The 12,446-nt window shown below is 35.6% G+C and overlaps 1 protein-coding gene across 3 annotated transcripts in view; it reads left to right on the top strand.

Moving 5' to 3' along the window:
- Positions 1-12,446, top strand: part of SLC16A7 (solute carrier family 16 member 7) — a 130,871-nt gene that overhangs the window by 4,864 nt on the left and 113,561 nt on the right. The window contains exon 2 of one of the 3 annotated variants that reach the window (XM_034402682.3): positions 5,267-5,461. The exons of the other annotated variants lie outside the window; for them this stretch is intronic. The gene's annotated coding sequence lies outside the window, so the exon portion shown is untranslated. The remainder of the gene's footprint in view (positions 1-5,266; positions 5,462-12,446) is intronic. 3 annotated transcript variants of the gene reach the window in all.

The following is a 12,446-nucleotide window of genomic DNA, read 5'->3' as shown; positions in this document are numbered from 1 at the left end:
GGTTCAAGAATCTATCCAAAACTCCAGCACACACAGACTGAAAAAGATTCTGGAACCAGCTCTAGAAAAATGCTTGTCCTATCAAAAGCTATATTGTGATCTAAATTCTAGTTCTGTAGCAACAATTATAAATTCTATATATCTTGTTTTCTCCATTACTATACTCCATTCTTTTCCTATCCTCTATTTTAGAAGAATTATGTTAAGTGACATCTGTTCTTTCAGTGAAAAAAGGTTGTTAGCTAATTTCAGGATTTTGGTGCTTGAATTTAGGAATTGCTATTGTAGCTGAAGGAAGAAAAATGGTTCCCAGTAAAAACTTGAGCAGGAGTTTGCAGACTTTGAGGACTGAATGATAACCCACAGCAGAATAATCCAGATTTTTAGAGTGAAATTTAATTGATTTTATTGAAGAATAAAAGGTTGGAAGAAAGTTTCCATTATTCTCAATTGTTCTTTAAATTGGAAAAATATCACTGTGATTTAAGTGATTTGTGTAATTATATTATTACACAAATAATGCAAATCACTATACAAATTTAATAATTGGATATAAAGTTATATAAAGCGTTATAAAGGTAAAGTAGTCAAGGTTTCATAATATTGCAATTTTTCATGTCATACTAGAATATAAACATGTTAAAATTATTATGCTTCAATCCTACAGACTTCCATCCTATGATATAGCAATAGCAATAGCATTTAGACTTATATACCCCTTCGTAGTGCTTTACAGCACTCTCTAAGAGGTTTACAGAGTCAGTATAATTCCCCAACAATCTGGGTTCTCATTTTACTGACCTCGGAAGGATGGAAGGCTAAATCAACCTTGAGCCACTCAGGATTGAACTCCTGGCAGTCAGCAGAATTAGCCTGCAATACTCCATGTTAATCACTGCATCACCTTAGCTGTATGCATGATGGTATGATAGATAAATTTAGAGATGTCATAGTATGCACTGGATAAGATCAAGGAAACAGTTGCTACATAGGTGTCAGTAACTATCTTTCATGTTGGCTAATCCTCATTCATAGTGAGTTCATTGAGATGGATTTTCTTTGAATGATTTGAAATATTTCTTCCTAGGTTTCTTGCCATTTAATAAGTTGCCAATGGATTTGCCTTCTATCACTTGATTATTGTGCCTACTCTATTCCATTCCTTTCTCAAAATCCGCACGGTCTTTCCTGGCTAGGAAAGCAGATAAGTAGAACCTCTGATGGTACCCTTAACTTGTAAAGTGTTGATAAAGACTCAGTCATCCAGGCCAAGGGTATCTAAAAAGTTGAATCATGGCAACTGGACAAAAAATTATTAAACTGAGACATTTAGCTTCCCATCCAGGAAGCTTCATCAGTCAAAATAAAAAATTAGTTAGGCAGAGAATCAGAGAGTCTTTGAAATGTAGCAACTCTTGCCACATCAATTTCAGGGGTTTCCCCTCAAAAATTTAACAAATGTTGGTCCAGTTGCCATGATTCAACCTTTTGGATACCTTTGGTCTGAATGATTGAGTCTTCATTGACATAATACATTTTGGGGAGAAATCCCTGAAGTTGGTGTGACAAGAGTTGGTACATTCCAATGACTCTCTGACTCTCTGCCTAACTATTTCTTTTTTATTTTGACTGATGAAGCTTCCTGAATGAAAAACAAAACCTCCCAGTTTAACAAATGTTGGTCCAGTTGCAATGATTCAACTTTTTGATACTTAATTTGTAAAGTTTTACTGCAATTCACAAAATTAACTACATATTTACATGTGTTAAGAAGAACATGGTAACAATGACATACAACTACACTATGAATTTAGCAAATGGTATGGTAATACTATTAGTTCAAAAGTATTTAAAAATGGAAAAAAGTTAAAGCTTTAAAGGAACAGGTTTGGTGGAAATGAGAAGATAAGTTCTGGGAAGCTATATGTCAATGAAAGCCAAATGCTATATTTCAATGTGCTGAAATATAGTGGACGAAGTAGAAATATTTATTTAAATATAGAAATATGAAAAATTGTCGAGAAATTATAACTATTAAGCAATATGCAAAAAAATACAGTCCCTAGTTGATTAAAAATATTTGGAGGGACTTCAAGAGCAGTTGCTACTCCAGTCTGCCAACACTTGGATTTGTACTTAGAATCCATATTCACACAAACTAGGAACTATTGGATATTATGTTGTGTTGAAAGGTTATTGTATATATCAAAGTTAATTGGACTCTTGGACTTCTTACATGAAAGACTGGTAGGCCGGCTGCAAGAATTGGAGTTTGGAGCATACCTATTTACTATACAGATTTTCTACTTAGTTTGATTATTCTAAGATAAACAAAAGTAAATGTGAACAAAATTAGGCTTGTTTAGAATAAATTGTTGACCAATTAGTTGCACTGATTGATCCAACCTCTTAATAGTAGTCAGTAACAAAGTCCTAAGTTTCCTCTTTCACTTCACCATTAAATACAGAACTGGTAACTCATAATAGAGGATGCAAGCTACTGAGAAACAAAAATGATGAAAGGAGCTTATAAATTAACCTGTTTTATTTATGGAACAATCCCTTGAAGAAACATCATCAATAGGAAAAGATTTTGTCTCTGGTGTGACAAAATGTGGTATTAAAATACTTCAAGATACCAAATGTGGTATTAAAATACTTCAGGAAAGGTAAGGAAGACTTATATTAAAGAATTGGCCTAACCACCAGAATGAATTGTGCATGTGCACACAGCAGGTTAATGCTAGTATAAGATCTAAAAATGAGCCTACAAGCCAAGCTGATCTTATTTTGAACCACAAAGTAAGTGTGTTTGTGTTTAAACACAAAGACATGTTGATACCTAATCAAAATGAATCTGGATATATTTAAATTCAAAAGCAGTTACAGACTTCAGAACAAGAGACTCAGTGGCTATAAGGACTTTGATAAATTGAAACAAAGGGATAAATTGGTGAATTACTGGGAATGAAAACCATTCTGGGAGAAATTCCAGGTTACTTGGTTTTACTTAAACCTGTTAACTTGAATGCTGTAAGCCACTCTTTAGGAGAGTATTATAATATATATTATATATTATAAACATCCCCATGTTTTGATGGATTAACAAAAAACATTGGCAGTCAGATAGGTTTTTGTATATATCTGCAGTTCCATGAAAGTAACTACTTTCAAATTAATCAATAGAGGAAGTAAATCAACAATTAGATTCTGACCTTTTCAGGGCTCTCCTCTTGTGTCTGACAATCTTTGTATTGGTTGTGTTTTCCAGACTAGAATTGATTATTTAGCCAAACTGGGAGGAAATGTCAGTTAAATTCTGAAGTGCCAACTAACTGCATGAGATACAGTGTATCTGAAGTCTATTATAACCTTTTATTAGAATTCAGTCAGAACCAAATTGAAAATTATATTAGTTGGCTTGTCCATATGCAACTATTCCTGCTCAAGGCAAACTATAGCAAACTATAAAAGTTATAAAGGTTGAACATGGTTCGGTGATGGTCTTTGAGAATATGCTGTTCACATAGCACTTTACTATAGTAGGTTTATTTCAAGCTATTTCAAAGCTTATTGGAGTAAGTTATACTTTAATTATATGTTTCTATATTATATTCAGTATTAAATTATACATTATACTGGGAAGTAGAAGAAATAAGAAACTTATTTCATATTTCCCAAATATTAAATGCAGAAGCTCTTCTGAATCTCTAATTTTGCTATGCTTAATAAGATGTGTGTACATAAGCTGTTTTGCATGTATGGAAAAACCTTTGATTCCGTGTAATAACCGGAACATTCCTATGAGCAAAAAGCTACTGACATAATTTCTAGGGGTAGTTTTAAATACCACTTGAACAAAGTATGTATTCTAATTAAATTATGCAGGTACTTATTTCATGTGCATCCTGAGTTCTAGGTTAATTGGGATAGTCTTGAGAAAAAAAAATTAAATGACTATTGCATATATCAGAAATGATAATATTTTTTTAATTGCTAGCTGTGTCAGTGGGAGAAGAGTGCAGGAAAGTATTCATGTTCTAGAAGAAGCACCAAGTGCTTGTGAAAATGGAACTACTGGAAAATATATGGAAAATAGAGGCATTCAGAAAGGAGATCAAGAGAGTAAATATTTTATCAGTCTGAATTTATTTTATAGCTGCAAATAACAAAACAAATTAAGACTCTGTGATTGCTTACAAGTACCTATAATGTTGAACCACTAGTCAACAATATAAATTGTAAATGCCTAACATTAACCTCAGTATTTTACCACATCACAATACAGTTTCTGTTCAGAAGTGAAAAAAATAAATGATTTAGTTGGAATTGGGTATGTCTAGTCTAGTGAAAAGAGACTAAGGGACGACAAGATAACAGTGTTCCAATATTTAAAGGACTGTCAGAAAGAAGAGAGGGTCAATCTATTTTCCAAAGCCCCAGAAGGCAAGACAAGAAACGAAGGATGGAAACTAATCAAAGAGAGAAGTAATCTAGAACAAAGAAGAAATTTCCTAACAGGGAGAACAATTAACCAGAGGAACAAGTGGCTTGCCTTCAGAAATTGTGAATGGTCCAGCATGGGAGGATTTTAAGAAGAGACTGGACAGCCCCTTGTCTGGAATTGTATAGGGTATTGGACTAGAAGACCAAGGTCCCTTCCAACTCTTGTTCTCTTATAAATGGCATATCTGAACAATTCAATATTATTGTTCAGCTTACCTCTAACACTTGGTTCTGATTCTACTCACAATCAGTATTTCCTCCTCTTTAAAGACGCTGATGTTTGCAAAGGAAATAGTGGAAGGAACACTCTTCCCATTGGCTAAATTTAATGCTTTGCACTGCAGTTGGTGAATTATCTATTTGTTTTTCAAGTCACTATTTCCAGCCAATTGTTTTAGAGAAAAATAATGGTTCATAGGGACTTTGGTTTGGTACAAAAATCTTTCTTATTTATCAAACTAAAATCTGCTTTAGGTAATCACTCAAATGCATGTTTCTAATCTATTCTTATGATATCACTCAAGAAAATTCATTATATTAGGAACTATGTTTTAGGAACAGAGTTGCAAGGCTTGAAGGCATTTGTAACTTATTTGGATATGTCGCATATTGGGATATCTAAGAAATTTGTCCTTGATACTCAGCCTCTAATGTGTAAAATGTAGATAGTGAAAAGGACAAAGTATAATGCAGTCAGAGTCCTTATATTTCACATTGGCACCATTCATTATCTTTTTCAATGTTGTTTTTACATTTTTAGCCACATCATTTGTCCTCTCTCAAGCACCTAAATAACAACTCATTCCAGCTGGTGACGTAGGCCGAAATACGCTTCGTGTTTCATGAACAGGCTTATCAGCATGTCAGGTTATGTGGAACTTTTCAGATATGCAGCCTGACACAGTAATGCTCAATGTCATCTAGTGCCTGCCAGTATATATTTCTACATATTAAGGTAAACAATCATCAAATTGCCTTTTTGCTCAATTAGTAATCTAATTGAATCATGATGATATTTGCCTTTCTATTTCTTAGCATGTAACTTCAAATTAATTTAATTTCACATTTATTGTATACAGTGGAAATACAGCAATATGTCGGGTTACCAGTGACAGTAACAGAAACTTAAACAGAAATTAATTCACTAAAATAGACTAATGAAGTATTTATTTTACATGAAAACACCCAGTAACTATAAAGTGACGCTTAAATCACCTCTGTAAATTATTACTTTTATTCTGCTAATAGTGAGATAAACATGAAAGAGGAAATATATACTCATCTATGTATAGTTTATTATAATACATGTACTAATCTAAAAGGATGTATTTATATAAGCAATCTAAATTAGTGGGTTATAAATAAATGAGTTGTAAGTGGTGCCATAGAATATGCACAGCATCTTTTTAAAATAGCTAAGTAAGACACAGTTGCTTCAATAAATTGATTTCAAAGGTTAAATTTTAAGTCATTTAAATGACTACCATTTATAAATACTATCTACATCTAATGCATATCTATATTGAGTCTTTCTAAAACAGTGTCTTTCTAAATTACAGTTCAATATACGGAACTGATATTTGATTCTCCATTTATTTGAAATTGCAATGAAAATATATAGATAACATAGAATGAAATCAGAAAACATATTCATCTGTCTATCCATATTTTTAATTGTCTGTCATATTCAATGTTGTCTCATTTCTTTTTTTTAAATTACGAGTGTCTTTTCATAAGCTTTTCTGAACGCTATAAGAAAGTTTGAGTAGGAAGGATATATTGTTCTGATTACAGTTACCAATCAGTTTGGATGTTATTTTGCTTCATGTCAGTGACGGTATTGTGAAGTCTATAGTTGCTTTCCTGTGCTCATTTCCTTTCCAGTGCCAACCTCTTAGGAGGTTATCTAAAAGTTGACATTTGGCACTTTTGAAACTGTGGCACAGTATTGGGCTTTTTCATTGACAGTTAGATGGGATGAATGAATGGGCAAATACGGTGTAAAAAGAAATCATAAGAAGAAAGAAAGTACCTTTCTTAATGAAAAAAACCAGAAGAAAATATAATGAATATACTAAGAGACTTGGTGGCACAGCAGACTAAAGCACTGTTAAGTAACACCAGCTGCCTGCAATTACTGCAAGTTCAAATCTCACCAGGCTCAAGGTTGACTCAGCCTTCCATACTTTCGAGGTAGGTAAAATGAGGACCCGGTTTGTGGGGGCAATAAGCTGACTTTGTATAAAAAAGAACACCGCTGGGGGGGGGGTGAAAGCTATGAAGGCTATTGCTTAACGCATTGTAAGCCGCCCTGAATCTCCGGAGAAGGGCAGCATATAAATCGAACCAATCAATCAATAAATAAATAGATAGATATAATAAAAATGAACAAAATGAAGGGAAATAAGGAAAAACCATATAGTTACATACAGAACCTTATATGCCACCCTAGTTCATACAAAGTATATTGTGGATTACCATATAAGAAGAGAGATTCTGCTACAGCATTTCATGGAAAGCAGTCTAGATTCATATTCTTTTAGTTATTTACTTCATCTGCTTAAGATGAATTTTAGGCACTCACTTCTATGGGGTAAAAGTCCAGTTTTATGGATTTTAATTCAAAAGCAATTTTCCATAAAATACTATTTGTGTGATTCTGAGCCATATTTTCATTCCTGCAGAATGAAGGGGTTGGGGTCCCCCCCCTCAATTCTGTGTTTTGTCTGAACACACAGCATTTTTAGAAGTAGTGGACTAGAAACACTTCCAGAATTCTGTGATTTTTGTAAATTCTTGGCTGTTTTTCTGGAATTTACATCCAGTTATTATATAAGAGGACAGGTCACTTAAACATCTTTATATAAGAACAATGGAATGGAATGAGAATTAACTTTGTTGAAAATACAAGTTTGAGTTTCCATATTGCTGACCTATATTATCTTAATTTTTAAAGCACAAAACATATTTTTATATAATTTTTGGTAAAAGTAGGTAACGTTAGAAGCTATTTATTTAATTATGAGAGTTGTCCAACACCTGAAACCTTACAGCCTCTAGACCAGAGTTCCAGCCTTTCCAGGTCTGGTGGTGGTGGGGTTTTCCACGTGAGCACTCAGCAAATGTGCACAAATGGAGCACGCAATCACCTGCTGCTCATGCAAGTGGAGATGCATTTACGTGCCTATCACTTCTGGCTGCCCAGTTCTGAACAGCTCATGGCTTGGAGTGGGCCATGGCCTACTGGTTGAGAACCCCTGCTCTAGGCAACATACAGAATTTAGAAACTAAAATACAAAACTAACACTACAATTAATTAAAATAGTATCATCCATAATCTAATCTCTTAAATTAGGTTCTAAAATTAATTAGCTATTATTTTAAGCTGGTTATTATTAAGATCCAAAGGCCTTTTGAATAGTTACATTTTCACATGTCCAGAAAGTCACAAGGCCATTCTTGGTTCAAGGACAAATTACAAGGGAGAGGAGCTTTAGAGACAATGCCCACAGTTGGGTCCCTACCCATCAAACAGTAGATATAGAAAATCTACCACACCTCTGTTAAAAATTCCAAGTTTTTGAGATGTAAAAAAATTAGACCAAGATAAAACACTTCAGAATTTTCTCCACCTTTAATATTTTCAATTGCTTTTTTCAATGCTTATTTTTTTTCAATTTTTCAATTGCTTTTTAAGTTTAAATTCAATTTTTAATTTTTAAATCTTCAATTTTAAAATTCTTTTTTCACTTGTTTTAAAATTATTTTTTCAATTTTTCAATTTCCTTTTTCAACTAAATATTTGAAAAAAAACCAGTTTGCTTATTTTAATTCTTTTTAAAAAATTAAATTTTTAATGATCTAAGAGGAAAAAAATAAAAAATCACAGAAACGAGACAGACACTTAAAACAGAGAAGATAGTGATGAATTTTTCAAAACAGAGAAGAAAAGGGCCAAGAACTTTTGTAAGCTATTGCAAATTTTGTGACAGGGAAAATAATTTTTTAGAAATTATTTTCTAAAAAATGGCGCATTCCCCAACCCGTCGAGGCAAACAGCAAGTGGGAGGAGGCTCCGGGGCAAGGCCAGAGCTGGGGAATGGTGGATCCCTGGGCCCCAACCCAAGGTGAAGGATGAGTGGGCAGCATGCTTACCTTTGGTGAGCAGAGTGGGTGAGGCATGGAGGCGAGGCATGGAGATTAGCTGGGCCACGTGGTGAAGGCAAGATGTATAGGGTGGGGTGGGATGGGGCAGGACAGGGCGAGTGGGCAGGGTGAGCAGCAAGTGGGAGAGCGGATGGGTGGGGCGGGGCCAACCAGAGGTGGTATTTGCTGGTTCATAATTTCCGCTACTGGTTCACCCAAACTGGTTCAAACCAGCTGAATAACACCTCTGATGGTGGGATAAAACTCATGACTGGAATGCTCTGATGGAAGGATACAAACTATTCAAAAGAAACGGACCTAGCAAAAGAGGAGGTGAAGTTGCATTATGTTTAACTGATCACTACATCTCTATAGAAATCCAGAAAACCAAGGACTTTTCCTAGAGTCCATATGGGTCAATATAAAATGAAAAAAGAATAACATTGCTATAGGTGTATACTACAGGCCACCCAACCAAACAGAAGAAATAAAATGAACTTTTTGCTAAACAACTAACAAATGTACATAGGAAATATACCACAGTAGAAGTGAGAGATTTTAACTACCCTGATATCAACTGGGAGACAAACTCTGCAGCAACTGGGAGCTCAAACAGATTTCTAACCAACATAACTGACAACTTTGTCATCTAAAAGGTAGAGGAGGGAACTAGAGGAAAAGCTATACTAGACCTAATTCTTACTAATAGCAAAGAAGTTAAAGAGGGAATTGAAATTGCTTTCAACTTTGGGCAAGAGTGACCAGGTCATACTGGAATTCAATATAATGCAAACAAGCAATAGAACATAATACAGCCAGTGTATTAAACTTTAAAAGAGCTGATTTTAACAAACTCAGAGAGAGCCTAAGAAAAATTCAATGAATGAAAATCCTAAAGGGGAAAACAACTCAAGAAATGTGGGAAACTCTGAAAAATATGATCATAAAAGCCCAGTCCAGCAAAATACCACTAAAAAAGAAAAACAAGGAATCCAAGAAGAAACCAGCATGATTGCACAAAAATCTCTCTGATAAACTGAAAGACAAAAAGGACAACTACAAAAAATGGAAAGAGGGAAATATAACTAAGGCAGAATGCCAGCATATAGTCCGAATCTGCAAAGATGAAGTCAGGAAAGCTAAGGCTCAGAATAAACAAAGACTTGCAACAAAAGTCAAAGATAATTTTAAAAGTTTCTTTCAACATACAAATAACAAGAAAAAAGTGAAGGAAAAAACAGGTCTACTTAAGAGAGAAGATGGCAAGGAAGTAACAGGCAGTTGGGAGAAAGCAAAGCTGCTTAACTCACTCTTTGCATCAGTGTTCACTATAACCCAGCCTACTAAAAATCTAACTGTAAAAGACAGAGTAGAAATAAAAATTAAAATAAGCAAGAAAATGGTTAGAGAATGCCTATCTGATTTTGATGAATATAAATCACTGGGACCTGATGGTTTACATCCTGAGTTCTAAGGAGCTGGCAATTACCTTAGGAATTACCTGAGGACTGGAAAAGAGCTGATGTGGTTCCCATCTTCAAAAAAGGAAAAAAATAGTTCCAGGAAACTATAGATCAATCAGCCTAATATCAATACCTGGGAAGATACTAGAAAAGATAATCAATAAAGTTATAACTAAAAGCCAGCATGGGTTTGTTAAAAACAGATTGTGCCAAGCCAATCTTATTTCATTCTTTGACAAAGTGATTAAATTAGTAGACCAGTGAAATGCTGTGGACATAGTATACTTAGACTTCAGCAAGGCATTTGACAAAGTAAACCACAACCTACTTCCTGGTAAGCTAGAAAATATGGGATAGACAGCATCTTCACCAGATGGATTTGTAACTGGCTGACAAATCATACTTAAAGAGTACTTAACGGTACTACATGTACATGGAGGGAAGTAAGCGGTGGGATACCACAAAGTTCCGTCTTAGGCCCAATACTCTTCAATATCTTCATAAATGACTTAGATGAGGGAATAGAATAGAAAGGGAACTCATCAAATTTGCAAATATCCAACATCCCAGAAGTCCTAAAGACAAACTCAGGATCCAAAAATATCTTGACAGGCTTGATCAATGAGCTCTATCTAACAACATGAAAGTTAATGTGGAGAAAAGCAAGGTTTTACACCTAGGTAGGAAAAACCAAAAGTACAAGTACAGATTAGATGAAGCCTGGCTCAAAAACAGTAACTGTGAGAGGGACCTTGGAGTCCTAGTGGACAATTTCTTAAACATGAGCCGGCCGTGTGTGGAAGTGGCCAAAAAAGCTAATACAACCCTAGTTTGTATAAACAGAGGCATAGAATCAAAATCACGTGAAATGTTAGTACCACTTCATAAAGCCTTAGTAGGCCACACCTGGAATACTGCATCCAGTTTTGGTCACCACATTACAAAAAAGATGTTGAGACTTTGGAAAGAGTGCAAAGAACAACTAAGGCCTGGAGACTAAAACATATGAAGAATGGTTGCAGGATTTGGGTTTGGCTAGTCTAGAGAAAAGAAGGATTAGGGGTGACATAATAACAGTATTCCAGTATTTGAGACGTTAACAAAGAGAAGGGGGTCAACTTATTTACTAAAGCACCTATAGGCAGGACAAGAAATAATGGATGGAAGGAGAGAAGCATCCTGGAACTAAGGAAAAACTTCCAAACAGTGAGGACAATTAACCAGTGGAACAGCTTATCATCAGAAGTTGTTGGTGTTTTGTCACTGGAGGTTTTAAAAAAAAGACTGGAAAGTTATTTGTCTGAAATGATATAGTCTCTTGCCTGAGCAGGAGGTTGGACTAGATGACCTCTAAGGTCCCGTCCAACTCTATTCTGATTGACATATAAGCTGTTCAGTGATGAAAAAATAAAAATATAAAACTTGCAATAACATGGTTGCATAAAGATGCACACCCTTAAACTAATACTTTGTTGAAGACCTTTTGATTTTATGACAGTATTCAGTCTTTTGGGATAGCCTAGCAGCATTGCACATCTTGCTTTGGGAATCTTTGCCTTATGTTTCTTGCAAAAGCACTCCAAATTAGATAATGAGGCATCTCCTGTGCACAGCCTTCTTTTCGTTACCCCACAGATTATCAATTGGATTCAGGCTGGGCTCTGGCTGGGGCATTTCAAAACTTTGATCTTTTGGTGAAGCCATTCTTCTGTTGATTTGGAAATGATTTGGGTTGTTGTGTTGAAAGGTGAAATGCCTCTTCATTTGCAGAATTTCAGCAGAGGTGTTCTGACCCAGCTCCCCAAACACGACAAACCCTCTGACATGAACTCAAAAGATTCCTTTATTAGAAATGCTGGCAGCCCCAGCAAAAAGTTTATCTCGCAGGCTAACAAGTCCATCCGGCCAGAAGATGAATAGTTGTCTGCCACACCTATTCATCTCTGCCCCCTGCCTTTTATCCCCAGAGCTAGAGTGGGGCCTCGTTAGCAGCGGTGGCTCTTCCTTCCCCAGAATCGGCCCATGGCTTTCCACTGCTCCTCCCTTCTCTGCCTTCTGTGCAGCCACGCATCAGGCACTGGGCCCAGCTGTTCCTCTTCTTCTTCATCAACCACTCCAGACCTGGGGGCTATTGACTCTCCATCTGAGGGATGACAGAGGGCCCAGGCTCCGCTCCTGTCTCTCTCTCTCTCTCTGCCAGGTCCATTCCCTCTTCCCCCTCAGAGCTCCCAGGTTGCCATGATGCTGACCCTTCAGGCCACAACAAGAGGTTGTCTGAAGGTTTTGTGCTAAAACTAACTGATATTTGGCGCTGTTCATAATTTATTCCAT

The sequence above is a fragment of the Pantherophis guttatus genome, chromosome 7, assembly GCF_059756535.1.
Source record: "Pantherophis guttatus breed Tessera chromosome 7, ASM5975653v1, whole genome shotgun sequence".
NCBI lineage: Eukaryota > Metazoa > Chordata > Lepidosauria > Squamata > Colubridae > Pantherophis > Pantherophis guttatus.
The sequence above is the reverse complement of the archived record's forward strand: the minus strand, read 5'-3'. Positions and strand labels throughout refer to the sequence as shown.